Below are 25,871 nucleotides of genomic sequence, written 5' to 3'. Positions count from 1 at the left end.
AACTGGATCAATAAAGTATTTGAAATGTGTTTGCAGAAAAAAAGAACCGTTGCGGGCAGGGTTCGAACCTGCGCGGGAAGATCCCATTGGATTTCAAGTCCAACGCCTTAACCACTCGGCCACCGCAACCTTGGATTTTTCAAATCGCTTCTTTTCTTCTTTTTTATTTTGATCAGGGATTCTTCAAACAAAATGTCGAAAACTTTATCGTTGCGGGCAGGATTCGAGCCTGCGCGGGAAGATCCCATTGGATTTCTATTCCAACGGTTTAACCACTCGGCCACCGCAACATTAGATTTTTAAAAGAGCTCTATTTCCTCTTTGTTATTCTGAACAAGGATTCTTCAAACGAAATGTCGAAAAATTTATCGTTGCGGGCAGGATTCGGGCCTGCGCGGGAAGATCCCATTGGATTTCTATTCCAACGCCTTAACCACTCGGCCTCCCCAACCTTGGATTCTTCAAATAGCTTTTTTAGCTCTTTGTTATTTTGATCAGGGATTTTTCAAACAAAAATGTATCGTTGCGAGCAGGATTCGAACCTGCGCGGGAAGATCCCATTGGATTTCTAGTCCAACGCCTTAACCACTCGGCCACCGCAACATTGGATTTTTGAATTAGCTTCATTTCCGCTTTGCTATTTTGTTCAGGGATTGTTCAAACAAAATGTTGAAAAATTTATCGTTGTGGGCAGGATTCGAACCTGCGCGGGAAGATCCCATTAGATTTCTAGTCCAACGCCTTAACTCCTCGGCCACCGCAACCTTGAATGTTCGTCCCTACTTTTTTTAAATAATAAAACTGCATCGAAATTTCAACTGAATCAATAAAGTATTAGAAATATGTTTTAAGAAAAAAGAACCGTTGCGGGCAGGGTTCGAACCTGTGCGGTAAGATCCCATTGGATTTCAAGTCCATCGCCTTAACCACTCGGCCACCTCAACCTTGGATTTTTCAAATAGCTTCTTTTTTTTTATTTTGATCAGGGATTCTTCAAACAAAATGTCGAAAAATGTATCGTTGCGGGCAGGATTCGGGCCTGCTCGGGAAGATCCCATTGGATTTCTAATCCAACGCCTTAACCACTCTGCCTCCCCAACCTTGGATTCTTCAAATAGCTTTTTTACCTCTTTGTTATTTTGATCAGGGATTTTTCAAACAAAAATGTATCGTTGCGAGCAGGATTTGAACCTGCGCGGGAAGATCCCATTGGATTTCTAGTCCAACGCCTTAACCACTCGGCCACCGCAACATTGGATTTTTGAATTAGCTTCATTTCCGCTTTGCTATTTTGTTCAGGGATTGTTCAAACAAAATGTTGAAAAATTTATCGTTGTGGGCAGGATTCGAACCTGCGCGGGAAGATCCCATTAGATTTCTAGTCCAACGCCTTAACTCCTCGGCCACCGCAACCTTGGATGTTCGTCCCTACTTTTTTTAAATAATAAAACTGCATCGAAATTTCAACTGGATCAATAAAGTATTAGAAATATGTCTTAAGAAAAAAGAACCGTTGCGGGCAGGGCTCTAACCTGTGCGGTAAGATTCCATTGGATTTCAAGTCCATCGCCTTAACCACTCGGCCACCTCAACCTTGGATTTTTCAAATAGCTTCTTTTTTTTATTTTGATCAGGGATTCTTCAAACAAAATGTCGAAAAATGTATCGTTGCGGGCAGGATCCGGACCTGCGCGGGAAGATCCCATTGGATTTCTAATCCAACGCCTTAACCACTCGGCCTCCCCAACCTTGGATTCTTCAAATAGCTTTTTTACCTCTTTGTTATTTTGATCAGGGATTTTTCAAACAAAAATGTATCGTTGCGAGCAGGATTCGAACCTGCGCGGGAAGATCCCATTGGATTTCTTGTCCAACGCCTTCACCACTCGGCCACCGCAACCTTGGATTTTTCAAATAGCTTTTTTACCTCTTTGTTATTTTGATCAGGGATTTTTCAAACAAAAATGTATCGTTGCGAGCAGGATTCGAACCTGCGCGGGAAGATCCCATTGGATTTCTAGTCCAACGCCTTAACCACTCGGCCACCGCAACCTTGGATTTTTCAAATAGCATATTTACCTCTTTGTTATTTTGGACAGGGATTTTTTAAACAAAAATATATCGTTGCGGGCAGGACTCTAATCTGCGCGGGAAGATCGCATTGAATTTTTAGTCCAACGTCTTAACCACTCGGCCACCCCAACCTTGGACTTTTCAAATAGCATTTTTACCTCTTTGTGTTTTTGATCAGGGATTTTTCAAACAAAAATATATCGTTGCGGGCAGGATTCGATCCTGCGAGGGTAGATCCCATGGGATTTTGAGTATAACGCCTTAACTCCTTGGCCACCGAAACCTTGGATGTTTGTCCCTACTTTTTTTAAATAATAAAAGTGCATCGAAATTGTAACTGGATCAATAAAGTATTTGAAATGTGTTTGCAGAAAAAAAGAACCGTTGCGGGCAGGGTTCGAACCTGCGCGGGAAGATCCCATTGGATTTCAAGTCCATCGCCTTAACCACTCGGCCACCTCAACCTTGGATTTTTCAAATAGCTTCTTTTTTTTTATTTTGATCAGGGATTCTTCAAACAAAATGTCGAAAAATGTATCGTTGCCGGCAGGGTTCGAACCTGCGCGGGAAGATCCCATTGGATTTCTATTCCAACGCCTTAACTACTCGGCCTCCCCAACCTTGGATTGTTCAAATAGCTTTTTTACCTCTTTGTTATTTTGATCAGGGATTTTTCAAACAAAAATGTATCGTTGCGAGCAGGATTCGAACCTGCGCGGGAAGATCCCATTGGATTTCTAGTCCAACGCCTTCACCACTCGGCCACCGCAACCTTGGATTTTTCAAATAGCTTTTTTACCTCTTTGTTATTTTGATCAGGGATTTTTCAAACAAAAATGTATCGTTGCGAGCAGGATTCGAACCTGCGCGGGAAGATCCCATTGGATTTCTAGTCCAACGCCTTAACCACTCGGCCACCGCAACCTTGGATTTTTCAAATAGCATATTTACCTCTTTGTTATTTTGGACAGGGATTTTTTAAACAAAAATATATCGTTGCGGGCAGGATTCGATCCTGCGAGGGTAGATCCCATGGGATTTTGAGTATAACGCCTTAACTCCTCGGCCACCGAAACCTTGGATGTTTGTCCCTACTTTTTTTAAATAATAAAACTGCATCGAAATTGTAACTGGATCAATAAAGTATTTGAAATGTGTTTGCAGAAAAAAAGAACCGTTGCGGGCAGGGTTCGAACCTGCGCGGGAAGATCCCATTGGATTTCAAGTCCAACGCCTTAACCACTCGGCCACCGCAACCTTGGATTTTTCAAATCGCTTCTTTTCTTCTTTTTTATTTTGATCAGGGATTCTTCAAACAAAATGTCGAAAACTTTATCGTTGCGGGCAGGATTCGAGCCTGCGCGGGAAGATCCCATTGGATTTCTATTCCAACGGTTTAACCACTCGGCCACCGCAACATTAGATTTTTAAAAGAGCTCTATTTCCTCTTTGTTATTCTGAACAAGGATTCTTCAAACGAAATGTCGAAAAATTTATCGTTGCGGGCAGGATTCGGGCCTGCGCGGGAAGATCCCATTGGATTTCTATTCCAACGCCTTAACCACTCGGCCTCCCCAACCTTGGATTCTTCAAATAGCTTTTTTAGCTCTTTGTTATTTTGATCAGGGATTTTTCAAACAAAAATGTATCGTTGCGAGCAGGATTTGAACCTGCGCGGGAAGATCCCATTGGATTTCTAGTCCAACGCCTTAACCACTCGGCCACCGCAACATTGGATTTTTGAATTAGCTTCATTTCCGCTTTGCTATTTTGTTCAGGGATTGTTCAAACAAAATGTTGAAAAATTTATCGTTGTGGGCAGGATTCGAACCTGCGCGGGAAGATCCCATTAGATTTCTAGTCCAACGCCTTAACTCCTCGGCCACCGCAACCTTGGATGTTCGTCCCTACTTTTTTTAAATAATAAAACTGCATCGAAATTTCAACTGGATCAATAAAGTATTAGAAATATGTTTAAAGAAAAAAGAACCGTTGCGGGCAGGGTTCGAACCTGTGCGGTAAGATCCCATTGGATTTCAAGTCCATCGCCTTAACCACTCGGCCACCTCAACCTTGGATTTTTCAAATAGCTTCTTTTTTTTATTTTGATCAGGGATTCTTCAAACAAAATGTCGAAAAATGTATCGTTGCGGGCAGGGTTCGAACCTGCGCGGGAAGATCCCATTGGATTTCTATTCCAACGCCTTAACTACTCGGCCTCCCCAACCTTGGATTGTTCAAATAGCTTTTTTACCTCTTTGTTATTTTGATCAGGGATTTTTCAAACAAAAATGTATCGTTGCGAGCAGGATTCGAACCTGCGCGGGAAGATCCCATTGGATTTCTAGTCCAACGCCTTCACCACTCGGCCACCGCAACCTTGGATTTTTCAAATAGCTTTTTTACCTCTTTGTTATTTTGATCAGGGATTTTTCAAACAAAAATGTATCGTTGCGAGCAGGATTCGAACCTGCGCGGGAAGATCCCATTGGATTTCTAGTCCAACGCCTTAACCACTCGGCCACCGCAACCTTGGATTTTTCAAATAGCATATTTACCTCTTTGTTATTTTGGACAGGGATTTTTTAAACAAAAATATATCGTTGCGGGCAGGACTCTAATCTGCGCGGGAAGATCGCATTGAATTTTTAGTCCAACGTCTTAACCACTCGGCCACCCCAACCTTGGACTTTTCAAATAGCATTTTTACCTCTTTGTGTTTTTGATCAGGGATTTTTCAAACAAAAATATATCGTTGCGGGCAGGATTCGATCCTGCGAGGGTAGATCCCATGGGATTTTGAGTATAACGCCTTAACTCCTTGGCCACCGAAACCTTGGATGTTTGTCCCTACTTTTTTTAAATAATAAAAGTGCATCGAAATTGTAACTGGATCAATAAAGTATTTGAAATGTGTTTGCAGAAAAAAAGAACCGTTGCGGGCAGGGTTCGAACCTGCGCGGGAAGATCCCATTGGATTTCAAGTCCATCGCCTTAACCACTCGGCCACCTCAACCTTGGATTTTTTAAATAGCTTCTTTTTTTTTATTTTGATCAGGGATTCTTCAAACAAAATGTCGAAAAATGTATCGTTGCCGGCAGGGTTCGAACCTGCGCGGGAAGATCCCATTGGATTTCTATTCCAACGCCTTAACTACTCGGCCTCCCCAACCTTGGATTGTTCAAATAGCTTTTTTACCTCTTTGTTATTTTGATCAGGGATTTTTCAAACAAAAATGTATCGTTGCGAGCAGGATTCGAACCTGCGCGGGAAGATCCCATTGGATTTCTAGTCCAACGCCTTCACCACTCGGCCACCGCAACCTTGGATTTTTCAAATAGCTTTTTTACCTCTTTGTTATTTTGATCAGGGATTTTTCAAACAAAAATGTATCGTTGCGAGCAGGATTCGAACCTGCGCGGGAAGATCCCATTGGATTTCTAGTCCAACGCCTTAACCACTCGGCCACCGCAACCTTGGATTTTTCAAATAGCATATTTACCTCTTTGTTATTTTGGACAGGGATTTTTTAAACAAAAATATATCGTTGCGGGCAGGATTCGATCCTGCGAGGGTAGATCCCATGGGATTTTGAGTATAACGCCTTAACTCCTCGGCCACCGAAACCTTGGATGTTTGTCCCTACTTTTTTTAAATAATAAAACTGCATCGAAATTGTAACTGGATCAATAAAGTATTTGAAATGTGTTTGCAGAAAAAAAGAACCGTTGCGGGCAGGGTTCGAACCTGCGCGGGAAGATCCCATTGGATTTCAAGTCCAACGCCTTAACCACTCGGCCACCGCAACCTTGGATTTTTCAAATCGCTTCTTTTCTTCTTTTTTATTTTGATCAGGGATTCTTCAAACAAAATGTCGAAAACTTTATCGTTGCGGGCAGGATTCGAGCCTGCGCGGGAAGATCCCATTGGATTTCTATTCCAACGGTTTAACCACTCGGCCACCGCAACATTAGATTTTTAAAAGAGCTCTATTTCCTCTTTGTTATTCTGAACAAGGATTCTTCAAACGAAATGTCGAAAAATTTATCGTTGCGGGCAGGATTCGGGCCTGCGCGGGAAGATCCCATTGGATTTCTATTCCAACGCCTTAACCACTCGGCCTCCCCAACCTTGGATTCTTCAAATAGCTTTTTTAGCTCTTTGTTATTTTGATCAGGGATTTTTCAAACAAAAATGTATCGTTGCGAGCAGGATTCGAACCTGCGCGGGAAGATCCCATTGGATTTCTAGTCCAACGCCTTAACCACTCGGCCACCGCAACATTGGATTTTTGAATTAGCTTCATTTCCGCTTTGCTATTTTGTTCAGGGATTGTTCAAACAAAATGTTGAAAAATTTAGTTGCGGGCAGGATTCGAACCTGCGCGGGAAGATCCCATTGGATTTCTAGTCCAACGCCTTAACCACTCGGCCACCGCAACCTTGGATTTTTCAAATAGCATATTTACCTCTTTGTTATTTTGGACAGGGATTTTTTAAACAAAAATATATCGTTGCGGGCAGGACTCTAATCTGCGCGGGAAGATCGCATTGAATTTTTAGTCCAACGTCTTAACCACTCGGCCACCCCAACCTTGGACTTTTCAAATAGCATTTTTACCTCTTTGTGTTTTTGATCAGGGATTTTTCAAACAAAAATATATCGTTGCGGGCAGGATTCGATCCTGCGAGGGTAGATCCCATGGGATTTTGAGTATAACGCCTTAACTCCTTGGCCACCGAAACCTTGGATGTTTGTCCCTACTTTTTTTAAATAATAAAAGTGCATCGAAATTGTAACTGGATCAATAAAGTATTTGAAATGTGTTTGCAGAAAAAAAGAACCGTTGCGGGCAGGGTTCGAACCTGCGCGGGAAGATCCCATTGGATTTCAAGTCCATCGCCTTAACCACTCGGCCACCTCAACCTTGGATTTTTCAAATAGCTTCTTTTTTTTTATTTTGATCAGGGATTCTTCAAACAAAATGTCGAAAAATGTATCGTTGCCGGCAGGGTTCGAACCTGCGCGGGAAGATCCCATTGGATTTCTATTCCAACGCCTTAACTACTCGGCCTCCCCAACCTTGGATTGTTCAAATAGCTTTTTTACCTCTTTGTTTTTTTGATCAGGGATTTTTCAAACAAAAATGTATCGTTGCGAGCAGGATTCGAACCTGCGCGGGAAGATCCCATTGGATTTCTAGTCCAACGCCTTCACCACTCGGCCACCGCAACCTTGGATTTTTCAAATAGCTTTTTTACCTCTTTGTTATTTTGATCAGGGATTTTTCAAACAAAAATGTATCGTTGCGAGCAGGATTCGAACCTGCGCGGGAAGATCCCATTGGATTTCTAGTCCAACGCCTTAACCACTCGGCCACCGCAACCTTGGATTTTTCAAATAGCATATTTACCTCTTTGTTATTTTGGACAGGGATTTTTTAAACAAAAATATATCGTTGCGGGCAGGATTCGATCCTGCGAGGGTAGATCCCATGGGATTTTGAGTATAACGCCTTAACTCCTCGGCCACCGAAACCTTGGATGTTTGTCCCTACTTTTTTTAAATAATAAAACTGCATCGAAATTGTAACTGGATCAATAAAGTATTTGAAATGTGTTTGCAGAAAAAAAGAACCGTTGCGGGCAGGGTTCGAACCTGCGCGGGAAGATCCCATTGGATTTCAAGTCCAACGCCTTAACCACTCGGCCACCGCAACCTTGGATTTTTCAAATCGCTTCTTTTCTTCTTTTTTATTTTGATCAGGGATTCTTCAAACAAAATGTCGAAAACTTTATCGTTGCGGGCAGGATTCGAGCCTGCGCGGGAAGATCCCATTGGATTTCTATTCCAACGGTTTAACCACTCGGCCACCGCAACATTAGATTTTTAAAAGAGCTCTATTTCCTCTTTGTTATTCTGAACAAGGATTCTTCAAACGAAATGTCGAAAAATTTATCGTTGCGGGCAGGATTCGGGCCTGCGCGGGAAGATCCCATTGGATTTCTATTCCAACGCCTTAACCACTCGGCCTCCCCAACCTTGGATTCTTCAAATAGCTTTTTTAGCTCTTTGTTATTTTGATCAGGGATTTTTCAAACAAAAATGTATCGTTGCGAGCAGGATTCGAACCTGCGCGGGAAGATCCCATTGGATTTCTAGTCCAACGCCTTAACCACTCGGCCACCGCAACATTGGATTTTTGAATTAGCTTCATTTCCGCTTTGCTATTTTGTTCAGGGATTGTTCAAACAAAATGTTGAAAAATTTATCGTTGTGGGCAGGATTCGAACCTGCGCGGGAAGATCCCATTAGATTTCTAGTCCAACGCCTTAACTCCTCGGCCACCGCAACCTTGAATGTTCGTCCCTACTTTTTTTAAATAATAAAACTGCATCGAAATTTCAACTGAATCAATAAAGTATTAGAAATATGTTTTAAGAAAAAAGAACCGTTGCGGGCAGGGTTCGAACCTGTGCGGTAAGATCCCATTGGATTTCAAGTCCATCGCCTTAACCACTCGGCCACCTCAACCTTGGATTTTTCAAATAGCTTCTTTTTTTTTATTTTGATCAGGGATTCTTCAAACAAAATGTCGAAAAATGTGTCGTTGCGGGCAGGATTCGGGCCTGCTCGGGAAGATCCCATTGGATTTCTAATCCAACGCCTTAACCACTCTGCCTCCCCAACCTTGGATTCTTCAAATAGCTTTTTTACCTCTTTGTTATTTTGATCAGGGATTTTTCAAACAAAAATGTATCGTTGCGAGCAGGATTTGAACCTGCGCGGGAAGATCCCATTGGATTTCTAGTCCAACGCCTTAACCACTCGGCCACCGCAACATTGGATTTTTGAATTAGCTTCATTTCCGCTTTGCTATTTTGTTCAGGGATTGTTCAAACAAAATGTTGAAAAATTTATCGTTGTGGGCAGGATTCGAACCTGCGCGGGAAGATCCCATTAGATTTCTAGTCCAACGCCTTAACTCCTCGGCCACCGCAACCTTGGATGTTCGTCCCTACTTTTTTTAAATAATAAAACTGCATCGAAATTTCAACTGGATCAATAAAGTATTAGAAATATGTCTTAAGAAAAAAGAACCGTTGCGGGCAGGGCTCGAACCTGTGCGGTAAGATTCCATTGGATTTCAAGTCCATCGCCTTAACCACTCGGCCACCTCAACCTTGGATTTTTCAAATAGCTTCTTTTTTTTATTTTGATCAGGGATTCTTCAAACAAAATGTCGAAAAATGTATCGTTGCGGGCAGGATCCGGACCTGCGCGGGAAGATCCCATTGGATTTCTAATCCAACGCCTTAACCACTCGGCCTCCCCAACCTTGGATTCTTCAAATAGCTTTTTTACCTCTTTGTTATTTTGATCAGGGATTTTTCAAACAAAAATGTATCGTTGCGAGCAGGATTCGAACCTGCGCGGGAAGATCCCATTGGATTTCTTGTCCAACGCCTTCACCACTCGGCCACCGCAACCTTGGATTTTTCAAATAGCTTTTTTACCTCTTTGTTATTTTGATCAGGGATTTTTCAAACAAAAATGTATCGTTGCGAGCAGGATTCGAACCTGCGCGGGAAGATCCCATTGGATTTCTAGTCCAACGCCTTAACCACTCGGCCACCGCAACCTTGGATTTTTCAAATAGCATATTTACCTCTTTGTTATTTTGGACAGGGATTTTTTAAACAAAAATATATCGTTGCGGGCAGGACTCTAATCTGCGCGGGAAGATCGCATTGAATTTTTAGTCCAACGTCTTAACCACTCGGCCACCCCAACCTTGGACTTTTCAAATAGCATTTTTACCTCTTTGTGTTTTTGATCAGGGATTTTTCAAACAAAAATATATCGTTGCGGGCAGGATTCGATCCTGCGAGGGTAGATCCCATGGGATTTTGAGTATAACGCCTTAACTCCTTGGCCACCGAAACCTTGGATGTTTGTCCCTACTTTTTTTAAATAATAAAAGTGCATCGAAATTGTAACTGGATCAATAAAGTATTTGAAATGTGTTTGCAGAAAAAAAGAACCGTTGCGGGCAGGGTTCGAACCTGCGCGGGAAGATCCCATTGGATTTCAAGTCCATCGCCTTAACCACTCGGCCACCTCAACCTTGGATTTTTCAAATAGCTTCTTTTTTTTTATTTTGATCAGGGATTCTTCAAACAAAATGTCGAAAAATGTATCGTTGCCGGCAGGGTTCGAACCTGCGCGGGAAGATCCCATTGGATTTCTATTCCAACGCCTTAACTACTCGGCCTCCCCAACCTTGGATTGTTCAAATAGCTTTTTTACCTCTTTGTTATTTTGATCAGGGATTTTTCAAACAAAAATGTATCGTTGCGAGCAGGATTCGAACCTGCGCGGGAAGATCCCATTGGATTTCTAGTCCAACGCCTTCACCACTCGGCCACCGCAACCTTGGATTTTTCAAATAGCTTTTTTACCTCTTTGTTATTTTGATCAGGGATTTTTAAAACAAAAATGTATCGTTGCGAGCAGGATTCGAACCTGCGCGGGAAGATCCCATTGGATTTCTAGTCCAACGCCTTAACCACTCGGCCACCGCAACCTTGGATTTTTCAAATAGCATATTTACCTCTTTGTTATTTTGGACAGGGATTTTTTAAACAAAAATATATCGTTGCGGGCAGGATTCGATCCTGCGAGGGTAGATCCCATGGGATTTTGAGTATAACGCCTTAACTCCTCGGCCACCGAAACCTTGGATGTTTGTCCCTACTTTTTTTAAATAATAAAACTGCATCGAAATTGTAACTGGATCAATAAAGTATTTGAAATGTGTTTGCAGAAAAAAAGAACCGTTGCGGGCAGGGTTCGAACCTGCGCGGGAAGATCCCATTGGATTTCAAGTCCAACGCCTTAACCACTCGGCCACCGCAACCTTGGATTTTTCAAATCGCTTCTTTTCTTCTTTTTTATTTTGATCAGGGATTCTTCAAACAAAATGTCGAAAACTTTATCGTTGCGGGCAGGATTCGAGCCTGCGCGGGAAGATCCCATTGGATTTCTATTCCAACGGTTTAACCACTCGGCCACCGCAACATTAGATTTTTAAAAGAGCTCTATTTCCTCTTTGTTATTCTGAACAAGGATTCTTCAAACGAAATGTCTAAAAATTTATCGTTGCGGGCAGGATTCGGGCCTGCGCGGGAAGATCCCATTGGATTTCTATTCCAACGCCTTAACCACTCGGCCTCCCCAACCTTGGATTCTTCAAATAGCTTTTTTAGCTCTTTGTTATTTTGATCAGGGATTTTTCAAACAAAAATGTATCGTTGCGAGCAGAATTCGAACCTGCGCGGGAAGATCCCATTGGATTTCTAGTCCAACGCCTTAACCACTCGGCCACCGCAACATTGGATTTTTGAATTAGCTTCATTTCCGCTTTGCTATTTTGTTCAGGGATTGTTCAAACAAAATGTTGAAAAATTTATCGTTGTGGGCAGGATTCGAACCTGCGCGGGAAGATCCCATTAGATTTCTAGTCCAACGCCTTAACTCCTCGGCCACCGCAACCTTGAATGTTCGTCCCTACTTTTTTTAAATAATAAAACTGCATCGAAATTTCAACTGAATCAATAAAGTATTAGAAATATGTTTTAAGAAAAAAGAACCGTTGCGGGCAGGGTTCGAACCTGTGCGGTAAGATCCCATTGGATTTCAAGTCCATCGCCTTAACCACTCGGCCACCTCAACCTTGGATTTTTCAAATAGCTTCTTTTTTTTTATTTTGATCAGGGATTCTTCAAACAAAATGTCGAAAAATGTATCGTTGCGGGCAGGATCCGGACCTGCGCGGGAAGATCCCATTGGATTTCTAACCAACGCCTTAACCACTCGGCCTCCCCAACCTTGGATTCTTCAAATAGCTTTTTTACCTCTTTGTTATTTTGATCAGGGATTTTTCAAACAAAAATGTATCGTTGCGAGCAGGATTCGAACCTGCGCGGGAAGATCCCATTGGATTTCTTGTCCAACGCCTTAACCACTCGGCCACCGCAACCTTGGATTTTTCAAATAGCATTTTTACCTCTTTGTTATTTTGATCAGGGATTTTTTAAACAAAAACATATCGTTGCGGGCAGGACTCTAATCTGCGCGTAAAGATCGCATTGCATTTTTAGTCCAACGCCTTAACCACTCGGCCACCGCAACATTGGATTTTTGAATTAGCTTCATTTCCGCTTTGCTTTTCTGAACAAGGATTCTTCAAACAAAGCGTCGAAAAATGTATCGTTGTGGGCAGGATTCGAACCTGCGCGGGATGATCCCATTAGATTTCTAGTCCAACGCCTTAACCGCTCGGCCACCGCAACCTTGGATTTTTGAAATAGCTTCTTTTTTTTTTTTGATCAGGCATTCTTCAAACAAAATGTCGAACAATTTATCGTTGCGGGCAGGTTCCGGCCTGCGCGGGAAGATCCCATTGGATTTCTATTCCAACGACTTAACCACTCGGCCTCCCCAACCTTGGATTCTTCAAATAGCTTTTTTACCTCTTTGTTATTTTGATCAGGGATTTTTCAAACAAAAATGTATCGTTGCGAGCAGGATTCGAACCTGCGCGGGAAGATCCCATTGGATTTCTAGTCCAACGCCTTAACCACTCGGCCACCTCAACATTGGATTTTTGAATTAGCTTCATTTCCGCTTTGCTATTTTGTTCAGGGATTGTTCAAACAAAATGTTGAAAAATTTATCGTTGTGGGCAGGATTCGAACCTGCGCGGGAAGATCCCATTAGATTTCTAGTCCAACGCCTTAACTCCTCGGCCACCGCAACCTTGGATGTTCGTCCCTACTTTTTTTAAATAATAAAACTGCATCGAAATTTCAACTGGATCAATAAAGTATTAGAAATATGTTTTAAGAAAAAAGAACCGTTGCGGGCAGGGTTCGAACCTGTGTGGTAAGATCCCATTGGATTTCAAGTCCATCGACTTAACCACTCGGCCACCTCAACCTTGGATTTTTCAAATAGCTTCTTTTTTTTTATTTTGATCAGGGATTCTTCAAACAAAATGTCGAAAAATGTATCGTTGCGGGCAGGTTTCGAATCTGCGCGGGAAGATCCCATTGGATTTCAAGTCCAACGCCTTAACCACTCGGCCACCGCAACCTTGGATTTTTGAAATAGCTTCTTTTCTTCTTTTTTATTTTGATCAGGCATTCTTCAAACAAAATGTCGAAAACTTTATCGTTGCGGGCAGGATTCGAGCCTGCGCGGGAAGATCCCATTGGATTTCAAGTCCAACGCCTTAACCACTCGGCCACCGCAACCTTGGATTTTTGAAATAGCTTCTTTTCTTCTTTTTTATTTTGATCAGGCATTCTTCAAACAAAATGTCGAAAACTTTATCGTTGCGGGCAGGATTCGAGCCTGCGCGGGAAGATCCCATTGGATTTCTATTCCAACGCCTTAACTACTCGGCCTCCCCAACCTTGGATTTTTTAAATAGCTTTTTTACCTCTTTGTTATTTTGATCAGGGATTTTTCAAACAAAAATGTATCGTTGCGAGCAGGATTCGAACCTGCGCGGGAAGATCCCATTGGATTTCTAGTCCAACGCCTTAACCACTCGGCCACCGCAACATTGGATTTTTGAATTAGCTTCATTTCCGCTTTGTTTTTCTGAACAAGGATTCTTCAAACAAAGCGTCGAAAAATGTATCGTTGTGGGCAGGATTCGAACCTGCGCGGGAAGATCCCATTAGATTTCTAGTCCAACGCCTTAACCACTCGGCCACCGCAACCTTGGATTCTTCAAATAGCTTTTTTACCTCTTTGTTATTTTGATCAGGGATTTTTCAAACAAAAATGTATCGTTGCGAGCAGGATTCGAACCTGCGCGGGAAGATCCCATTGGATTTCTAGTCCAACGCCTTAACCACTCGGCCACCGCAACCTTGGATTTTTCAAATAGCATTTTTACCTCTTTGTTTTTTTGATCAGGGATTTTACAAACAAAAATATATCGTTGCGGGCAGGATTCGGGCTTGCGCGGGAAGATCCCATTGGATTTCTAGTCCAACGCCTTAACCACTCGGCCACCGCAACCTTGGATTTTTCAAATAGCATTTTTACCTCTTTGTTTTTTTGATCAGGGATTTTACAAACAAAAATATATCGTTGCGGGCAGGATTCGGGCCTGCGCGGGAAGATCCCATTGGATTTCTAGTCCAACGCCTTAACCACTCGGCCACCGCAACCTTGGATTTTTCAAATAGCATTTTTATTTCTTTGTTATTTTGATCAGGGATTTTTCAAACAAAAATGTATCGTTGCGAGCAGGATTCGAACCTGCGCGGGAAGATCCCATTGGATTTCTAGTCCAACGCCTTAACCACTCGGCCACCGCAACATTGGATTTTTGAATTAGCTTCATTTCCGCTTTGTTTTTCTGAACAAGGATTCTTCAAACAAAGCGTCGAAAAATGTATCGTTGTGGGCAGGATTCGAACCTGCGCGGGAAGATCCCATTAGATTTCTAGTCCAACGCCTTAACCGCTCGGCCACCGCAACCTTGGATTCTTCAAATAGCTTTTTTACCTCTTTGTTATTTTGATCAGGGATTTTTCAAACAAAAATGTATCGTTGCGAGCAGGATTCGAACCTGCGCGGGAAGATCCCATTGGATTTCTAGTCCAACGCCTTAACCACTCGGCCACCGCAACCTTGGATTTTTCAAATAGCATTTTTACCTCTTTGTTTTTTTGATCAGGGATTTTACAAACAAAAATATATCGTTGCGGGCAGGATTCGGGCCTGCGCGGAAAGATCCCATTTGATTTCTATTCCAACGCCTTAACTACTCGGCCTCCCCAACCTTGGATTTTTTAAATAGCTTTTTTACCTCTTTGTTATTTTGATCAGGGATTTTTCAAACAAAAATGTATCGTTGCGAGCAGGATTCGAACCTGCGCGGGAAGATCCCATTGGATTTCTAGTCCAACGCCTTAACCACTCGGCCACCGCAACCTTGGATTTTTCAAATAGCATTTTTACCTCTTTGTTATTTTGATCAGGGATTTTTTAAACAAAAACATATCGTTGCGGGCAGGACTCTAATCTGCGCGTAAAGATCGCATTGCATTTTTAGTCTAACGCCTTAACCACTCGGCCACCGCAACCTTTTACTTTTCAAATAGCATTTTTACCTCTTTGTTTTTTTGATCAGGGATTTTACAAACAAAAATATATCGTTGAGGGCAGGATTCGATCCTGCGAGGGTAGATCCCATGGGATTTTTAGTTTAACGCCTTAACTCCTCGGCCACCGCAACCTTGGATGTTCGTCCCTACCTTTTTTAAATAACAAAACTGCATCGAAATTGAAAATGAATCAATAAAGTATTAGAAATGTGTTTGAAGAAAAAAGAACCGTTGCGGGCAGGGTACGAACCTGCGCGGGAAGACCCCATTGGATTTAAAGTCTAACGCCTTAACCACTCGGCCACCGCAACCTTGGATTTTTGAAATAGCTTCTTTTCTTCTTTTTTATTTTGATCAGGCATTCTTCAAACAAAATGTCGAAAACTTTATCGTTGCAGGCAGGATTCGAGCCTGCGCGGGAAGATCCCATTGGATTTCTATTCCAACGCCTTAACTACTCGGCCTCCCCAACCTTGGATTTTTTAAATAGCTTTTTTACCTCTTTCTTATTTTGATCAGGGATTTTTCAAACAAAAATGTATCGTTGCGAGCAGGATTCGAACCTGCGCGGGAAGATCCCATTGGATTTCTAGTCCAACGCCTTAACCACTCGGCCACCGCAACCTTGGATTTTTCAAATAGCATTTTTACCTCTTTGTTATTTTGATCAGGGATTTTTTAAACAAAAATATAGTTGCGGGCAGGATTCGGGCCTGCGCGGGAAGATCCCATTGGATTTCTAGTCCAACGCCTTAACCACTCGGCCACCGCAACCTTGGATTTTTCAAATAGCATTTTTACCTCTTTGTTTTTTTGATCAGGGATTATACAAACAAAAATATATCGTTGCGGGCAGGATTCGGGCCTGCGCGGGAAGATCCCATTGGATTTCTATTCCAACGACTTAACTCCTCGGCCACCGCAACCTTGGATGTTCGTCCCTACCTTTTTTAAATAACAAAACTGCATCGAAATTGAAAATGAATCAATAAAGTATTAGAAATGTGTTTGAAGAAAAAAGAACCGTTGCGGGCAGGGTACGAACCTGCGCGGGAAGACCCCATTGGATTTAAAGTCTAACGCCTTAACCACTCGGCCACCGCAACCTTGGATTTTTGAAATAGCTTCTTTTCTTCTTTTTTATTTTGATCAGGCATTCTTCAAACAAAATGTCGAAAACTTTATCGTTGCAGGCAGGATTCGAGCCTGCGCGGGAAGATCCCATTGGATTTCTATTCCAACGCCTTAACTACTCGGCCTCTCCAACCTTGGATTTTTTAAATAGCTTTTTTACCTCTTTCTTATTTTGATCAGGGATTTTTCAAACAAAAATGTATCGTTGCGAGCAGGATTCGAACCTGCGCGGGAAGATCCCATTGGATTTCTAGTCCAACGCCTTAACCACTCGGCCACCGCAACCTTGGATTTTTCAAATAGCATTTTTACCTCTTTGTTATTTTGATCAGGGATTTTTTAAACAAAAATTTAGTTGCGGGCAGGATTCGGGCCTGCGCGGGAAGATCCCATTGGATTTCTAGTCCAACGCCTTAACCACTCGGCCACCGCAACCTTGGATTTTTCAAATAGCATTTTTACCTCTTTGTTTTTTTGATCAGGGATTTTACAAACAAAAATATATCGTTGCGGGCAGGATTCGGGCCTGCGCGGGAAGATCCCATTGGATTTCTATTCCAACGACTTAACCACTCGGCCTCCCCAACCTTAGATTCTTCAAATAGCTTTTTACCTCTTTGTTATTTTGATCAGGGATTTTTCAAACAAACATGTATCGTTGCGAGCAGGATTCGAACCTGCGCGGGAAGATCCCATTGGATTTCTAGTCCAACGCCTTAACCACTCGGCCACCGCAACATTGGATTTTTGAATTAGCTTCATTTCCGCTTTGTTTTTCTGAACAAGGATTCTTCAAACAAAGCGTCGAAAAATGTATCGTTGTTGGCAGGATTCGAACCTGCGCGGGAAGATCCCATTAGATTTCTAGTCCAACGCCTTAACCGCTCGGCCACCGCAACCTTGGATGTTCGTCCCTACTTTTTTTAAATAATAAAACTGCATCGAAATTTCAACTGGATCAATAAAGTATTAGAAATATGTTTTAAGAAAAAAGAACCGTTGCGGGCAGGGTTCGAACCTGTGCGGTAAGATCCCATTGGATTTCAAGTCCATCGCCTTAACCACTCGGCCACCTCAACCTTGGATTTTTCAAATAGCTTCTTTTTTTTTATTTTGATCAGGGATTCTTCAAACAAAATGTCGAAAAATGTATCGTTGCGGGCAGGGTTCGAACCTGCGCGGGAAGATCCCATAGGATTTCAAGTCCAACGCCTTAACCACTCGGCCACCGCAACCTTGGATTTTTGAAATAGCTTCTTTTCTTCTTTTTTATTTTGATCAGGCATTCTTCAAACAAAATGTCGAAAACTTTATCGTTGCGGGCAGGATTCGAGCCTGCGCGGGAAGATCCCATTGGATTTCTATTCCAACGCCTTAACTACTCGGCCTCCCCAACCTTGGATTCTTCAAATAGCTTTTTTACCTCTTTGTTATTTTGATCAGGGATTTTTCAAACAAAAATGTATCGTTGCGAGCAGGATTCGAACCTGCGCGGGAAGATCCCATTGGATTTCTAGTCCAACGCCTTAACCACTCGGCCACCGCAACCTTGGATTTTTCAAATAGCATTTTTACCTCTTTGTTTTTTTGATCAGGGATTTTACAAACAAAAATATATCTTTGCGGGCAGGATTCGGGCCTGCGCGGGAAGATCCCATTTGATTTCTATTCCAACGCCTTAACTACTCGGCCTCCCCAACCTTGGATTTTTTAAATAGCTTTTTTACCTCTTTGTTATTTTGATCAGGGATTTTTCAAACAAAAATGTATCGTTGCGAGCAGGATTCGAACCTGCGCGGGAAGATCCCATTGGATTTCTAGTCCAACGCCTTAACCACTCGGCCACCGCAACCTTGGATTTTTCAAATAGCATTTTTACCTCTTTGTTATTTTGATCAGGGATTTTTTGAACAAAAACATATCGTTGCGGGCAGGACTCTAATCTGCGCGTAAAGATCGCATTGCATTTTTAGTCTAACGCCTTAACCACTCGGCCACCGCAACCTTTTACTTTTCAAATAGCATTTTTACCTCTTTGTTTTTTTGATCAGGGATTTTACAAACAAAAATATATCGTTGAGGGCAGGATTCGATCCTGCGAGGGTAGATCCCATGGGATTTTTAGTTTAACGCCTTAACTCCTCGGCCACCGCAACCTTGGATGTTCGTCCCTACCTTTTTTAAATAACAAAACTGCATCGAAATTGAAAATGAATCAATAAAGTATTAGAAATGTGTTTGAAGAAAAAAGAACCGTTGCGGGCAGGGTACGAACCTGCGCGGGAAGACCCCATTGGATTTAAAGTCTAACGCCTTAACCACTCGGCCACCGCAACCTTGGATTTTTGAAATAGCTTCGTTTCTTCTTTTTTATTTTGATCAGGCATTCTTCAAACAAAATGTCGAAAACTTTATCGTTGCAGGCAGGATTCGAGCCTGCGCGGGAAGATCCCATTGGATTTCTATTCCAACGCCTTAACTACTCGGCCTCCCCAACCTTGGATTTTTTAAATAGCTTTTTTACCTCTTTCTTATTTTGATCAGGGATTTTTCAAACAAAAATGTATCGTTGCGAGCAGGATTCGAACCTGCGCGGGAAGATCCCATTGGATTTCTAGTCCAACGCCTTAACCACTCGGCCACCGCAACCTTGGATTTTTCAAATAGCATTTTTACCTCTTTGTTATTTTGATCAGGGATTTTTTAAACAAAAATATAGTTGCGGGCAGGATTCGGGCCTGCGCGGGAAGATCCCATTGGATTTCTAGTCCAACGCCTTAACCACTCGGCCACCGCAACCTTGGATTTTTCAAATAGCATTTTTACCTCTTTGTTTTTTTGATCAGGGATTTTACAAACAAAAATATATCGTTGCGGGCAGGATTCGGGCCTGCGCGGGAAGATCCCATTGGATTTCTATTCCAACGACTTAACTCCTCGGCCACCGCAACCTTGGATGTTCGTCCCTACCTTTTTTAAATAACAAAACTGCATCGAAATTGAAAATGAATCAATAAAGTATTAGAAATGTGTTTGAAGAAAAAAGAACCGTTGCGGGCAGGGTACGAACCTGCGCGGGAAGACCCCATTGGATTTAAAGTCTAACGCCTTAACCACTCGGCCACCGCAACCTTGGATTTTTGAAATAGCTTCTTTTCTTCTTTTTTATTTTGATCAGGCATTCTTCAAACAAAATGTCGAAAACTTTATCGTTGCAGGCAGGATTCGAGCCTGCGCGGGAAGATCCCATTGGATTTCTATTCCAACGCCTTAACTACTCGGCCTCTCCAACCTTGGATTTTTTAAATAGCTTTTTTACCTCTTTCTTATTTTGATCAGGGATTTTTCAAACAAAAATGTATCGTTGCGAGCAGGATTCGAACCTGCGCGGGAAGATCCCATTGGATTTCTAGTCCAACGCCTTAACCACTCGGCCACCGCAACCTTGGATTTTTCAAATAGCATTTTTACCTCTTTGTTATTTTGATCAGGGATTTTTTAAACAAAAATTTAGTTGCGGGCAGGATTCGGGCCTGCGCGGGAAGATCCCATTGGATTTCTAGTCCAACGCCTTAACCACTCGGCCACCGCAACCTTGGATTTTTCAAATAGCATTTTTACCTCTTTGTTTTTTTGATCAGGGATTTTACAAACAAAAATATATCGTTGCGGGCAGGATTCGGGCCTGCGCGGGAAGATCCCATTGGATTTCTATTCCAACGACTTAACCACTCGGCCTCCCCAACCTTAGATTCTTCAAATAGCTTTTTACCTCTTTGTTATTTTGATCAGGGATTTTTCAAACAAACATGTATCGTTGCGAGCAGGATTCGAACCTGCGCGGGAAGATCCCATTGGATTTCTAGTCCAACGCCTTAACCACTCGGCCACCGCAACATTGGATTTTTGAATTAGCTTCATTTCCGCTTTGTTTTTCTGAACAAGGATTCTTCAAACAAAGCGTCGAAAAATGTATCGTTGTTGGCAGGATTCGAACCTGCGCGGGAAGATCCCATTAGATTTCTAGTCCAACGCCTTAACCGCTCGGCCACCGCAACCTTGGATGTTCGTCCCTACTTTTTTTAAATAATAAAACTGCATCGAAATTTCAACTGGATCAATAAAGTATTAGAAATATGTTTTAAGAAAAAAGAACCGTTGCGGGCAGGGTTCGAACCTGTGCGGTAAGATCCCATTGGATTTCAAGTCCATCGCCTTAACCACTCGGCCACCTCAACCTTGGATTTTTCAAATAGCTTCTTTTTTTTTATTTTGATCAGGGATTCTTCAAACAAAATGTCGAAAAATGTATCGTTGCGGGCAGGGTTCGAACCTGCGCGGGAAGATCCCATAGGATTTCAAGTCCAACGCCTTAACCACTCGGCCACCGCAACCTTGGATTTTTGAAATAGCTTCTTTTCTTCTTTTTTATTTTGATCAGGCATTCTTCAAACAAAATGTCGAAAACTTTATCGTTGCGGGCAGGATTCGAGCCTGCGCGGGAAGATCCCATTGGATTTCTATTCCAACGCCTTAACTACTCGGCCTCCCCAACCTTGGATTTTTTAAATAGCTTTTTTACCTCTTTGTTATTTTGATCAGGGATTTTTCAAACAAAAATGTATCGTTGCGAGCAGGATTCGAACCTGCGCGGGAAGATCCCATTGGATTTCTAGTCCAACGCCTTAACCACTCGGCCACCGCAACCTTGGATTTTTCAAATAGCATTTTTACCTTATTGTTATTTTGATCAGGGATTTTTTAAACAAAAACATATCGTTGCGGGCAGGACTCTAATCTGCGCGTAAAGATCGCATTGCATTTTTAGTCCAACGCCTTAACCACTCGGCCACCGCAACCTTGGACTTTTCAAATAGCATTTTTACCTCTTTGTTTTTTTGATCAGGGATTTTACAAACAAAAATATATCGTTGCGGGCAGGATTCGATCCTGCGAGGGTAGATCCCATGGGATTTCTAGTCCAACGACTTAACTCCTCGGCCACCGCAACCTTGGATGTTCGTCCCTACCTTTTTTAAATAATAAAACTGCATCGAAATTGAAAATGAATCAATAAAGTATTAGAAATGTGTTTGAAGAAAAAAGAACCGTTGCGGGCAGGGTACGAACCTGCGCGGGAAGACCCCATTGGATTTCAAGTCTAACGCCTTAACCACTCGGCCACCGCAACCTTGGATTTTTGAATAGCTTTTTTTCTTCTTTTTTATTTTGATTAAGTATTCTTCAAAGAAAATGCCGAAAAATGTATCGTTGCGGGCAGGATTCGAACCTGAATGGGAAGATCCCATTAGATTTGGAGTCCAACGGTTTAACCACTCGGCCACCGCAACATTGGATTTTTGAATTAGCTTCATTTCCGCTTTGCTATTTTGTTCAGGGATTGTTCAAACAAAATGTTGAAAAATGTATCGTTGTGGGCAGGATTCGAACCTGCGCGGGAAGATCCCATTGGATTTCTAGTCCAACGCTTTAACCACTCGGCCACGGCAACCTTGGATGTTCGTCCCTACTTTTTTTAAATGGTAAAACTGCATCGAAATTGAAACTGGGTCAATAAAGTGTTAGAAATTTGTTTGAAGAAAAAAGAACCGTTGCGGGCAGGCTTCGAACCTGCGCGGTAAGATCCCATTGGATTTCAAGTCCAACGCCTTAACCACTCGGCCAATGCAACCTTGGATTGTTGAAAGAGCTTCTTTTCTTTTTTTTATTTTGATCAGGGATTCTTAAAACAAAATGTCGAAAAATGTATCGTTGCGGGCAGGATTCGAACCTGCGCGGGAAGATCCCATTAGATTTCTAGTCCAACGCCTTAACTCCTCGGCCACCGCAACCTTGGATGTTCGTCCCTACTTTTTTTAAATAATAAAACTGCATCGAAATTTCTACTGGATCAATAAAGTATTAGAAATATGTTTTAAGAAAAAAGAACCGTTGCGGGCAGGGTTCGAACCTGTGCGGTAAGATCCCATTGGATTTCAAGTCCATCGCCTTAACCACTCGGCCACCTCAACCTTGGATTTTTCAAATAGCTTCTTTTTTTTTATTTTGATCAGGGATTCTTCAAACAAAATGTCGAAAAATGTATCGTTGCGGGCAGGGTTCGAACCTGCGCGGGAAGATCCCATTGGATTTCAAGTCCAACGACTTAACCACTCGGCCACCGCAACCTTGGATTTTTGAAATAGCTTCTTTTCTTCTCTTTTATTTTGATCAGGCATTCTTCAAACAAAATGTCGAAAACTTTATCGTTGCGGGCAGGATTCGAGCCTCCGCGGGAAGATCCCATTGGATTTCTATTCCAACGCCTCAACTACTCGGCCTCCCCAACCTTGGATTTTTCAAATAGATTTTTTACCTCTTTGTTATTTTGATCAGGGATTTTTCAAACAAAAATGTATCGTTGCGAGCAGGATTCGAACCTGCGCGGGAAGATCCCATTGGATTTCTAGTCCAACGCCATCACCACTCGGCCACCGCAACCTTGGATTTTTCAAATAGCTTTTTTACCTCTTTGTTATTTTGATCAGGGATTTTTCAAACAAAAATGTATCGTTGCGAGCAGGATTCGAACCTGCGCGGGAAGATCCCATTGGATTTCTAGTCCAACGCCTTAACCACTCGGCCACCGCAACCTTGGATTTTTCAAATAGCATATTTACCTCTTTGTTATTTTGGACAGGGATTTTTTAAACAAAAATATATCGTTGCGGGCAGGACTCTAATCTGCGCGGAAAGATCGCATTGCATTTTTAGTCCAACGCTTTAACCACTCGGCCACCCCAACCTTGGACTTTTCAAATGGCATTTTTACCTCTTTGTGTTTTTGATCAGGGATTTTTCAAACAAAAATATATCGTTGCGGGCAGGATTCGATCCTGCGAGGGTAGATCCCATGGGATTTTGAGTATAACGCCTTAACTCCTCGGCCACCGAAACCTTGGATGTTTGTCCCTACTTTTTTTAAATAATAAAACTGCATCGAAATTGTAACTGGATCAATAAAGTATTTGAAATGTGTTTGCAGAAAAAAAGAACCGTTGCGGGCAGGGTTCGAACCTGCGCGGGAAGATCCCATAGGATTTCAAGTCCAACGCCTTAACCACTCGGCCACCGCAACCTTGGATTTTTGAAATAGCTTCTTTTCTTCTTTTTTATTTTGATCAGGCATTCTTCAAACAAAATGTCGAAAACTTTATCGTTGCGGGCAGGATTCGAGCCTGCGCGGGAAGATCCCATTGGATTTCTATTCCAACGCCTTAACTACTCGGCCTCCCCAACCTTGGATTTTTTAAATAGCTTTTTTACCTCTTTGTTATTTTGATCAGGGATTTTTCAAACAAAAATGTATCGTTGCGAGCAGGATTCGAACCTGCGCTGGAAGATCCCATTGGATTTCTAGTCCAGCGCCTTAACCACTCGGCCACCGCAACCTTGGATTTTTCAAATAGCATTTTTACCTCTTTGTTATTTTGATCAGGGATTTTTTAAACAAAAACATATCGTTGCGGGCAGGACTCTAATCTGCGCGTAAAGATCGCATTGCATTTTTAGTCCAACGCCTTAACCACTCGGCCACCGCAACCTTGGACTTTTCAAATAGCATTTTTACCTCTTTGTTTTTTTGATCAGGGATTTTACAAACAAAAATATATCGTTGCGGGCAGGATTCGATCCTGCGCGGGTAGATCCCATGGGATTTCTAGTCCAACGCCTTAACTCCTCGGCCACCGCAACCTTGGATGTTCGTCCCTACCTTTTTTAAATAATAAAACTGCATCGAAATTGAAAATGAATCAATAAAGTATTAGAAATGTGTTTGAAGAAAAAAGAACCGTTGCGGGCAGGGTACGAACCTGCGCGGGAAGACCCCATTGGATTTCAAGTCTAACGCCTTAACCACTCGGCCACCGCAACCTTGGATTTTTGAATAGCTTTTTTTCTTCTTTTTTATTTTGATTAAGTATTCTTCAAAGAAAATGCCGAAAAATGTATCGTTGCGGGCAGGATTCGAACCTGAATGGGAAGATCCCATTAGATTTGGAGTCCAACGGTTTAACCACTCGGCCACCGCAACATTGGATTTTTGAATTAGCTTCATTTCCGCTTTGCTATTTTGTTCAGGGATTGTTCAAACAAAATGTTGAAAAATGTATCGTTGTGGGCAGGATTCGAACCTGCGCGGGAAGATCCCATTGGATTTCTAGTCCAACGCTTTAACCACTCGGCCACGACAACCTTGGATGTTCGTCCCTACTTTTTTTAAATGGTAAAACTGCATCGAAATTGAAACTGGGTCAATAAAGTGTTAGAAATTTGTTTGAAGAAAAAAGAACCGTTGCGGGCAGGCTTCGAACCTGCGCGGTAAGATCCCATTGGATTTCAAGTCCAACGCCTTAACCACTCGGCCAATGCAACCTTGGATTGTTGAAAGAGCTTCTTTTCTTTTTTTTATTTTGATCAGGGATTCTTAAAACAAAATGTCGAAAAATGTATCGTTGCGGGCAGGATTCGAACCTGCGCGGGAAGATCCCATTAGATTTCTAGTCCAACGCCTTAACTCCTCGGCCACCGCAACCTTGGATGTTCGTCCCTACTTTTTTTAAATAATAAAACTGCATCGAAATTTCAACTGGATCAATAAAGTATTAGAAATATGTTTTAAGAAAAAAGAACCGTTGCGGGCAGGGTTCGAACCTGTGCGGTAAGATCCCATTGGATTTCAAGTCCATCGCCTTAACCACTCGGCCACCTCAACCTTGGATTTTTCAAATAGCTTCTTTTTTTTTATTTTGATCAGGGATTCTTCAAACAAAATGTCGAAAAATGTATCGTTGCGGGCAGGGTTCGAACCTGCGCGGGAAGATCCCATTGGATTTCAAGTCCAACGACTTAACCACTCGGCCACCGCAACCTTGGATTTTTGAAATAGCTTCTTTTCTTCTCTTTTATTTTGATCAGGCATTCTTCAAACAAAATGTCGAAAACTTTATCGTTGCGGGCAGGATTCGAGCCTCCGCGGGAAGATCCCATTGGATTTCTATTCCAACGCCTCAACTACTCGGCCTCCCCAACCTTGGATTTTTCAAATAGATTTTTTACCTCTTTGTTATTTTGATCAGGGATTTTTCAAACAAAAATGTATCGTTGCGAGCAGGATTCGAACCTGCGCGGGAAGATCCCATTGGATTTCTAGTCCAACGCCATCACCACTCGGCCACCGCAACCTTGGATTTTTCAAATAGCTTTTTTACCTCTTTGTTATTTTGATCAGGGATTTTTCAAACAAAAATGTATCGTTGCGAGCAGGATTCGAACCTGCGCGGGAAGATCCCATTGGATTTCTAGTCCAACGCCTTAACCACTCGGCCACCGCAACCTTGGATTTTTCAAATAGCATATTTACCTCTTTGTTATTTTGGACAGGGATTTTTTAAACAAAAATATATCGTTGC

General features: G+C 42.2%; 77 non-coding genes across 77 annotated transcripts; all 77 read right to left on the bottom strand.

The window, feature by feature from the left end:
- Positions 1–47: 47 nt before the first annotated feature.
- Positions 48–129, bottom strand: Trnas-uga. Its single transcript has one exon. It is a non-coding gene; the product is annotated as a tRNA-Ser (tRNA).
- Positions 130–521: 392 nt separating this feature from the next.
- Positions 522–603, bottom strand: Trnas-aga. Its single transcript has one exon. It is a non-coding gene; the product is annotated as a tRNA-Ser (tRNA).
- Positions 604–862: 259 nt separating this feature from the next.
- Positions 863–944, bottom strand: Trnas-uga. Its single transcript has one exon. It is a non-coding gene; the product is annotated as a tRNA-Ser (tRNA).
- Positions 945–1,170: 226 nt separating this feature from the next.
- On the bottom strand, positions 1,171–1,252 carry Trnas-aga. The gene has a single exon. It is a non-coding gene; the product is annotated as a tRNA-Ser (tRNA).
- A 566-nt stretch (positions 1,253–1,818) lies between these two features.
- Trnas-aga lies at positions 1,819–1,900 on the bottom strand. The gene has a single exon. It is a non-coding gene; the product is annotated as a tRNA-Ser (tRNA).
- Positions 1,901–1,970: 70 nt separating this feature from the next.
- On the bottom strand, positions 1,971–2,052 carry Trnas-aga. The gene has a single exon. It is a non-coding gene; the product is annotated as a tRNA-Ser (tRNA).
- A 403-nt stretch (positions 2,053–2,455) lies between these two features.
- Trnas-uga lies at positions 2,456–2,537 on the bottom strand. Its single transcript has one exon. It is a non-coding gene; the product is annotated as a tRNA-Ser (tRNA).
- Positions 2,538–2,763: 226 nt separating this feature from the next.
- On the bottom strand, positions 2,764–2,845 carry Trnas-aga. Its single transcript has one exon. It is a non-coding gene; the product is annotated as a tRNA-Ser (tRNA).
- Positions 2,846–2,915: 70 nt separating this feature from the next.
- Trnas-uga lies at positions 2,916–2,997 on the bottom strand. The gene has a single exon. It is a non-coding gene; the product is annotated as a tRNA-Ser (tRNA).
- Positions 2,998–3,248: 251 nt separating this feature from the next.
- Positions 3,249–3,330, bottom strand: Trnas-uga. Its single transcript has one exon. It is a non-coding gene; the product is annotated as a tRNA-Ser (tRNA).
- A 392-nt stretch (positions 3,331–3,722) lies between these two features.
- On the bottom strand, positions 3,723–3,804 carry Trnas-uga. Its single transcript has one exon. It is a non-coding gene; the product is annotated as a tRNA-Ser (tRNA).
- Positions 3,805–4,063: 259 nt separating this feature from the next.
- Positions 4,064–4,145, bottom strand: Trnas-uga. Its single transcript has one exon. It is a non-coding gene; the product is annotated as a tRNA-Ser (tRNA).
- Positions 4,146–4,370: 225 nt separating this feature from the next.
- Positions 4,371–4,452, bottom strand: Trnas-aga. The gene has a single exon. It is a non-coding gene; the product is annotated as a tRNA-Ser (tRNA).
- A 70-nt stretch (positions 4,453–4,522) lies between these two features.
- On the bottom strand, positions 4,523–4,604 carry Trnas-aga. The gene has a single exon. It is a non-coding gene; the product is annotated as a tRNA-Ser (tRNA).
- A 403-nt stretch (positions 4,605–5,007) lies between these two features.
- Trnas-uga lies at positions 5,008–5,089 on the bottom strand. The gene has a single exon. It is a non-coding gene; the product is annotated as a tRNA-Ser (tRNA).
- A 226-nt stretch (positions 5,090–5,315) lies between these two features.
- On the bottom strand, positions 5,316–5,397 carry Trnas-aga. Its single transcript has one exon. It is a non-coding gene; the product is annotated as a tRNA-Ser (tRNA).
- Positions 5,398–5,467: 70 nt separating this feature from the next.
- Positions 5,468–5,549, bottom strand: Trnas-aga. The gene has a single exon. It is a non-coding gene; the product is annotated as a tRNA-Ser (tRNA).
- Positions 5,550–5,800: 251 nt separating this feature from the next.
- On the bottom strand, positions 5,801–5,882 carry Trnas-uga. The gene has a single exon. It is a non-coding gene; the product is annotated as a tRNA-Ser (tRNA).
- Positions 5,883–6,274: 392 nt separating this feature from the next.
- On the bottom strand, positions 6,275–6,356 carry Trnas-aga. Its single transcript has one exon. It is a non-coding gene; the product is annotated as a tRNA-Ser (tRNA).
- A 77-nt stretch (positions 6,357–6,433) lies between these two features.
- Positions 6,434–6,515, bottom strand: Trnas-aga. Its single transcript has one exon. It is a non-coding gene; the product is annotated as a tRNA-Ser (tRNA).
- Positions 6,516–6,918: 403 nt separating this feature from the next.
- Trnas-uga lies at positions 6,919–7,000 on the bottom strand. The gene has a single exon. It is a non-coding gene; the product is annotated as a tRNA-Ser (tRNA).
- Positions 7,001–7,226: 226 nt separating this feature from the next.
- Trnas-aga lies at positions 7,227–7,308 on the bottom strand. The gene has a single exon. It is a non-coding gene; the product is annotated as a tRNA-Ser (tRNA).
- Positions 7,309–7,378: 70 nt separating this feature from the next.
- Positions 7,379–7,460, bottom strand: Trnas-aga. Its single transcript has one exon. It is a non-coding gene; the product is annotated as a tRNA-Ser (tRNA).
- A 251-nt stretch (positions 7,461–7,711) lies between these two features.
- On the bottom strand, positions 7,712–7,793 carry Trnas-uga. The gene has a single exon. It is a non-coding gene; the product is annotated as a tRNA-Ser (tRNA).
- Positions 7,794–8,185: 392 nt separating this feature from the next.
- On the bottom strand, positions 8,186–8,267 carry Trnas-aga. Its single transcript has one exon. It is a non-coding gene; the product is annotated as a tRNA-Ser (tRNA).
- Positions 8,268–8,526: 259 nt separating this feature from the next.
- On the bottom strand, positions 8,527–8,608 carry Trnas-uga. The gene has a single exon. It is a non-coding gene; the product is annotated as a tRNA-Ser (tRNA).
- Positions 8,609–8,834: 226 nt separating this feature from the next.
- On the bottom strand, positions 8,835–8,916 carry Trnas-aga. The gene has a single exon. It is a non-coding gene; the product is annotated as a tRNA-Ser (tRNA).
- Positions 8,917–9,175: 259 nt separating this feature from the next.
- Positions 9,176–9,257, bottom strand: Trnas-uga. The gene has a single exon. It is a non-coding gene; the product is annotated as a tRNA-Ser (tRNA).
- Positions 9,258–9,482: 225 nt separating this feature from the next.
- Positions 9,483–9,564, bottom strand: Trnas-aga. Its single transcript has one exon. It is a non-coding gene; the product is annotated as a tRNA-Ser (tRNA).
- Positions 9,565–9,634: 70 nt separating this feature from the next.
- On the bottom strand, positions 9,635–9,716 carry Trnas-aga. Its single transcript has one exon. It is a non-coding gene; the product is annotated as a tRNA-Ser (tRNA).
- Positions 9,717–10,119: 403 nt separating this feature from the next.
- On the bottom strand, positions 10,120–10,201 carry Trnas-uga. The gene has a single exon. It is a non-coding gene; the product is annotated as a tRNA-Ser (tRNA).
- Positions 10,202–10,427: 226 nt separating this feature from the next.
- Trnas-aga lies at positions 10,428–10,509 on the bottom strand. The gene has a single exon. It is a non-coding gene; the product is annotated as a tRNA-Ser (tRNA).
- Positions 10,510–10,579: 70 nt separating this feature from the next.
- On the bottom strand, positions 10,580–10,661 carry Trnas-aga. The gene has a single exon. It is a non-coding gene; the product is annotated as a tRNA-Ser (tRNA).
- A 251-nt stretch (positions 10,662–10,912) lies between these two features.
- Positions 10,913–10,994, bottom strand: Trnas-uga. Its single transcript has one exon. It is a non-coding gene; the product is annotated as a tRNA-Ser (tRNA).
- Positions 10,995–11,386: 392 nt separating this feature from the next.
- Positions 11,387–11,468, bottom strand: Trnas-aga. The gene has a single exon. It is a non-coding gene; the product is annotated as a tRNA-Ser (tRNA).
- A 259-nt stretch (positions 11,469–11,727) lies between these two features.
- Positions 11,728–11,809, bottom strand: Trnas-uga. The gene has a single exon. It is a non-coding gene; the product is annotated as a tRNA-Ser (tRNA).
- Positions 11,810–12,034: 225 nt separating this feature from the next.
- On the bottom strand, positions 12,035–12,116 carry Trnas-aga. Its single transcript has one exon. It is a non-coding gene; the product is annotated as a tRNA-Ser (tRNA).
- Positions 12,117–12,186: 70 nt separating this feature from the next.
- Trnas-uga lies at positions 12,187–12,268 on the bottom strand. The gene has a single exon. It is a non-coding gene; the product is annotated as a tRNA-Phe (tRNA).
- Positions 12,269–12,652: 384 nt separating this feature from the next.
- On the bottom strand, positions 12,653–12,734 carry Trnas-aga. The gene has a single exon. It is a non-coding gene; the product is annotated as a tRNA-Ser (tRNA).
- Positions 12,735–13,149: 415 nt separating this feature from the next.
- On the bottom strand, positions 13,150–13,231 carry Trnas-uga. Its single transcript has one exon. It is a non-coding gene; the product is annotated as a tRNA-Ser (tRNA).
- A 79-nt stretch (positions 13,232–13,310) lies between these two features.
- Trnas-uga lies at positions 13,311–13,392 on the bottom strand. Its single transcript has one exon. It is a non-coding gene; the product is annotated as a tRNA-Ser (tRNA).
- Positions 13,393–13,623: 231 nt separating this feature from the next.
- On the bottom strand, positions 13,624–13,705 carry Trnas-aga. The gene has a single exon. It is a non-coding gene; the product is annotated as a tRNA-Ser (tRNA).
- Positions 13,706–13,784: 79 nt separating this feature from the next.
- Positions 13,785–13,866, bottom strand: Trnas-aga. The gene has a single exon. It is a non-coding gene; the product is annotated as a tRNA-Ser (tRNA).
- Positions 13,867–13,936: 70 nt separating this feature from the next.
- On the bottom strand, positions 13,937–14,018 carry Trnas-aga. Its single transcript has one exon. It is a non-coding gene; the product is annotated as a tRNA-Ser (tRNA).
- Positions 14,019–14,392: 374 nt separating this feature from the next.
- Trnas-uga lies at positions 14,393–14,474 on the bottom strand. The gene has a single exon. It is a non-coding gene; the product is annotated as a tRNA-Ser (tRNA).
- Positions 14,475–14,553: 79 nt separating this feature from the next.
- On the bottom strand, positions 14,554–14,635 carry Trnas-uga. Its single transcript has one exon. It is a non-coding gene; the product is annotated as a tRNA-Ser (tRNA).
- A 70-nt stretch (positions 14,636–14,705) lies between these two features.
- Positions 14,706–14,787, bottom strand: Trnas-uga. Its single transcript has one exon. It is a non-coding gene; the product is annotated as a tRNA-Ser (tRNA).
- Positions 14,788–15,009: 222 nt separating this feature from the next.
- Trnas-aga lies at positions 15,010–15,091 on the bottom strand. The gene has a single exon. It is a non-coding gene; the product is annotated as a tRNA-Ser (tRNA).
- Positions 15,092–15,806: 715 nt separating this feature from the next.
- Trnas-aga lies at positions 15,807–15,888 on the bottom strand. Its single transcript has one exon. It is a non-coding gene; the product is annotated as a tRNA-Ser (tRNA).
- Positions 15,889–16,601: 713 nt separating this feature from the next.
- Positions 16,602–16,683, bottom strand: Trnas-aga. Its single transcript has one exon. It is a non-coding gene; the product is annotated as a tRNA-Ser (tRNA).
- A 371-nt stretch (positions 16,684–17,054) lies between these two features.
- Positions 17,055–17,136, bottom strand: Trnas-aga. Its single transcript has one exon. It is a non-coding gene; the product is annotated as a tRNA-Ser (tRNA).
- A 259-nt stretch (positions 17,137–17,395) lies between these two features.
- Positions 17,396–17,477, bottom strand: Trnas-uga. Its single transcript has one exon. It is a non-coding gene; the product is annotated as a tRNA-Ser (tRNA).
- Positions 17,478–17,551: 74 nt separating this feature from the next.
- On the bottom strand, positions 17,552–17,633 carry Trnas-uga. The gene has a single exon. It is a non-coding gene; the product is annotated as a tRNA-Ser (tRNA).
- Positions 17,634–17,864: 231 nt separating this feature from the next.
- Positions 17,865–17,946, bottom strand: Trnas-aga. Its single transcript has one exon. It is a non-coding gene; the product is annotated as a tRNA-Ser (tRNA).
- A 222-nt stretch (positions 17,947–18,168) lies between these two features.
- On the bottom strand, positions 18,169–18,250 carry Trnas-aga. The gene has a single exon. It is a non-coding gene; the product is annotated as a tRNA-Ser (tRNA).
- A 715-nt stretch (positions 18,251–18,965) lies between these two features.
- On the bottom strand, positions 18,966–19,047 carry Trnas-aga. Its single transcript has one exon. It is a non-coding gene; the product is annotated as a tRNA-Ser (tRNA).
- A 713-nt stretch (positions 19,048–19,760) lies between these two features.
- Trnas-aga lies at positions 19,761–19,842 on the bottom strand. Its single transcript has one exon. It is a non-coding gene; the product is annotated as a tRNA-Ser (tRNA).
- A 371-nt stretch (positions 19,843–20,213) lies between these two features.
- Positions 20,214–20,295, bottom strand: Trnas-aga. Its single transcript has one exon. It is a non-coding gene; the product is annotated as a tRNA-Ser (tRNA).
- Positions 20,296–20,554: 259 nt separating this feature from the next.
- On the bottom strand, positions 20,555–20,636 carry Trnas-uga. Its single transcript has one exon. It is a non-coding gene; the product is annotated as a tRNA-Ser (tRNA).
- Positions 20,637–20,710: 74 nt separating this feature from the next.
- Trnas-uga lies at positions 20,711–20,792 on the bottom strand. The gene has a single exon. It is a non-coding gene; the product is annotated as a tRNA-Ser (tRNA).
- Positions 20,793–21,023: 231 nt separating this feature from the next.
- On the bottom strand, positions 21,024–21,105 carry Trnas-aga. Its single transcript has one exon. It is a non-coding gene; the product is annotated as a tRNA-Ser (tRNA).
- A 70-nt stretch (positions 21,106–21,175) lies between these two features.
- Trnaf-aaa lies at positions 21,176–21,257 on the bottom strand. Its single transcript has one exon. It is a non-coding gene; the product is annotated as a tRNA-Phe (tRNA).
- A 250-nt stretch (positions 21,258–21,507) lies between these two features.
- Positions 21,508–21,589, bottom strand: Trnas-uga. Its single transcript has one exon. It is a non-coding gene; the product is annotated as a tRNA-Ser (tRNA).
- Positions 21,590–22,008: 419 nt separating this feature from the next.
- Positions 22,009–22,090, bottom strand: Trnas-uga. The gene has a single exon. It is a non-coding gene; the product is annotated as a tRNA-Ser (tRNA).
- A 258-nt stretch (positions 22,091–22,348) lies between these two features.
- On the bottom strand, positions 22,349–22,430 carry Trnas-uga. The gene has a single exon. It is a non-coding gene; the product is annotated as a tRNA-Ser (tRNA).
- Positions 22,431–22,504: 74 nt separating this feature from the next.
- Trnas-uga lies at positions 22,505–22,586 on the bottom strand. Its single transcript has one exon. It is a non-coding gene; the product is annotated as a tRNA-Ser (tRNA).
- Positions 22,587–22,817: 231 nt separating this feature from the next.
- On the bottom strand, positions 22,818–22,899 carry Trnas-aga. The gene has a single exon. It is a non-coding gene; the product is annotated as a tRNA-Ser (tRNA).
- Positions 22,900–22,969: 70 nt separating this feature from the next.
- On the bottom strand, positions 22,970–23,051 carry Trnas-aga. The gene has a single exon. It is a non-coding gene; the product is annotated as a tRNA-Ser (tRNA).
- A 403-nt stretch (positions 23,052–23,454) lies between these two features.
- On the bottom strand, positions 23,455–23,536 carry Trnas-uga. The gene has a single exon. It is a non-coding gene; the product is annotated as a tRNA-Ser (tRNA).
- Positions 23,537–23,767: 231 nt separating this feature from the next.
- On the bottom strand, positions 23,768–23,849 carry Trnas-aga. Its single transcript has one exon. It is a non-coding gene; the product is annotated as a tRNA-Ser (tRNA).
- A 70-nt stretch (positions 23,850–23,919) lies between these two features.
- Positions 23,920–24,001, bottom strand: Trnas-aga. Its single transcript has one exon. It is a non-coding gene; the product is annotated as a tRNA-Phe (tRNA).
- A 250-nt stretch (positions 24,002–24,251) lies between these two features.
- Trnas-uga lies at positions 24,252–24,333 on the bottom strand. The gene has a single exon. It is a non-coding gene; the product is annotated as a tRNA-Ser (tRNA).
- A 419-nt stretch (positions 24,334–24,752) lies between these two features.
- Positions 24,753–24,834, bottom strand: Trnas-uga. Its single transcript has one exon. It is a non-coding gene; the product is annotated as a tRNA-Ser (tRNA).
- Positions 24,835–25,092: 258 nt separating this feature from the next.
- Trnas-uga lies at positions 25,093–25,174 on the bottom strand. The gene has a single exon. It is a non-coding gene; the product is annotated as a tRNA-Ser (tRNA).
- Positions 25,175–25,248: 74 nt separating this feature from the next.
- Trnas-aga lies at positions 25,249–25,330 on the bottom strand. The gene has a single exon. It is a non-coding gene; the product is annotated as a tRNA-Ser (tRNA).
- A 231-nt stretch (positions 25,331–25,561) lies between these two features.
- Positions 25,562–25,643, bottom strand: Trnas-aga. Its single transcript has one exon. It is a non-coding gene; the product is annotated as a tRNA-Ser (tRNA).
- Positions 25,644–25,713: 70 nt separating this feature from the next.
- On the bottom strand, positions 25,714–25,795 carry Trnas-aga. Its single transcript has one exon. It is a non-coding gene; the product is annotated as a tRNA-Ser (tRNA).
- Positions 25,796–25,871: the final 76 nt, after the last annotated feature.

The sequence above is a fragment of the Nematostella vectensis genome, chromosome 14 (assembly GCF_932526225.1).
Source record: "Nematostella vectensis chromosome 14, jaNemVect1.1, whole genome shotgun sequence".
NCBI lineage: Eukaryota > Metazoa > Cnidaria > Anthozoa > Actiniaria > Edwardsiidae > Nematostella > Nematostella vectensis.
This window is presented reverse-complemented; position numbering and strand designations above follow the sequence as displayed.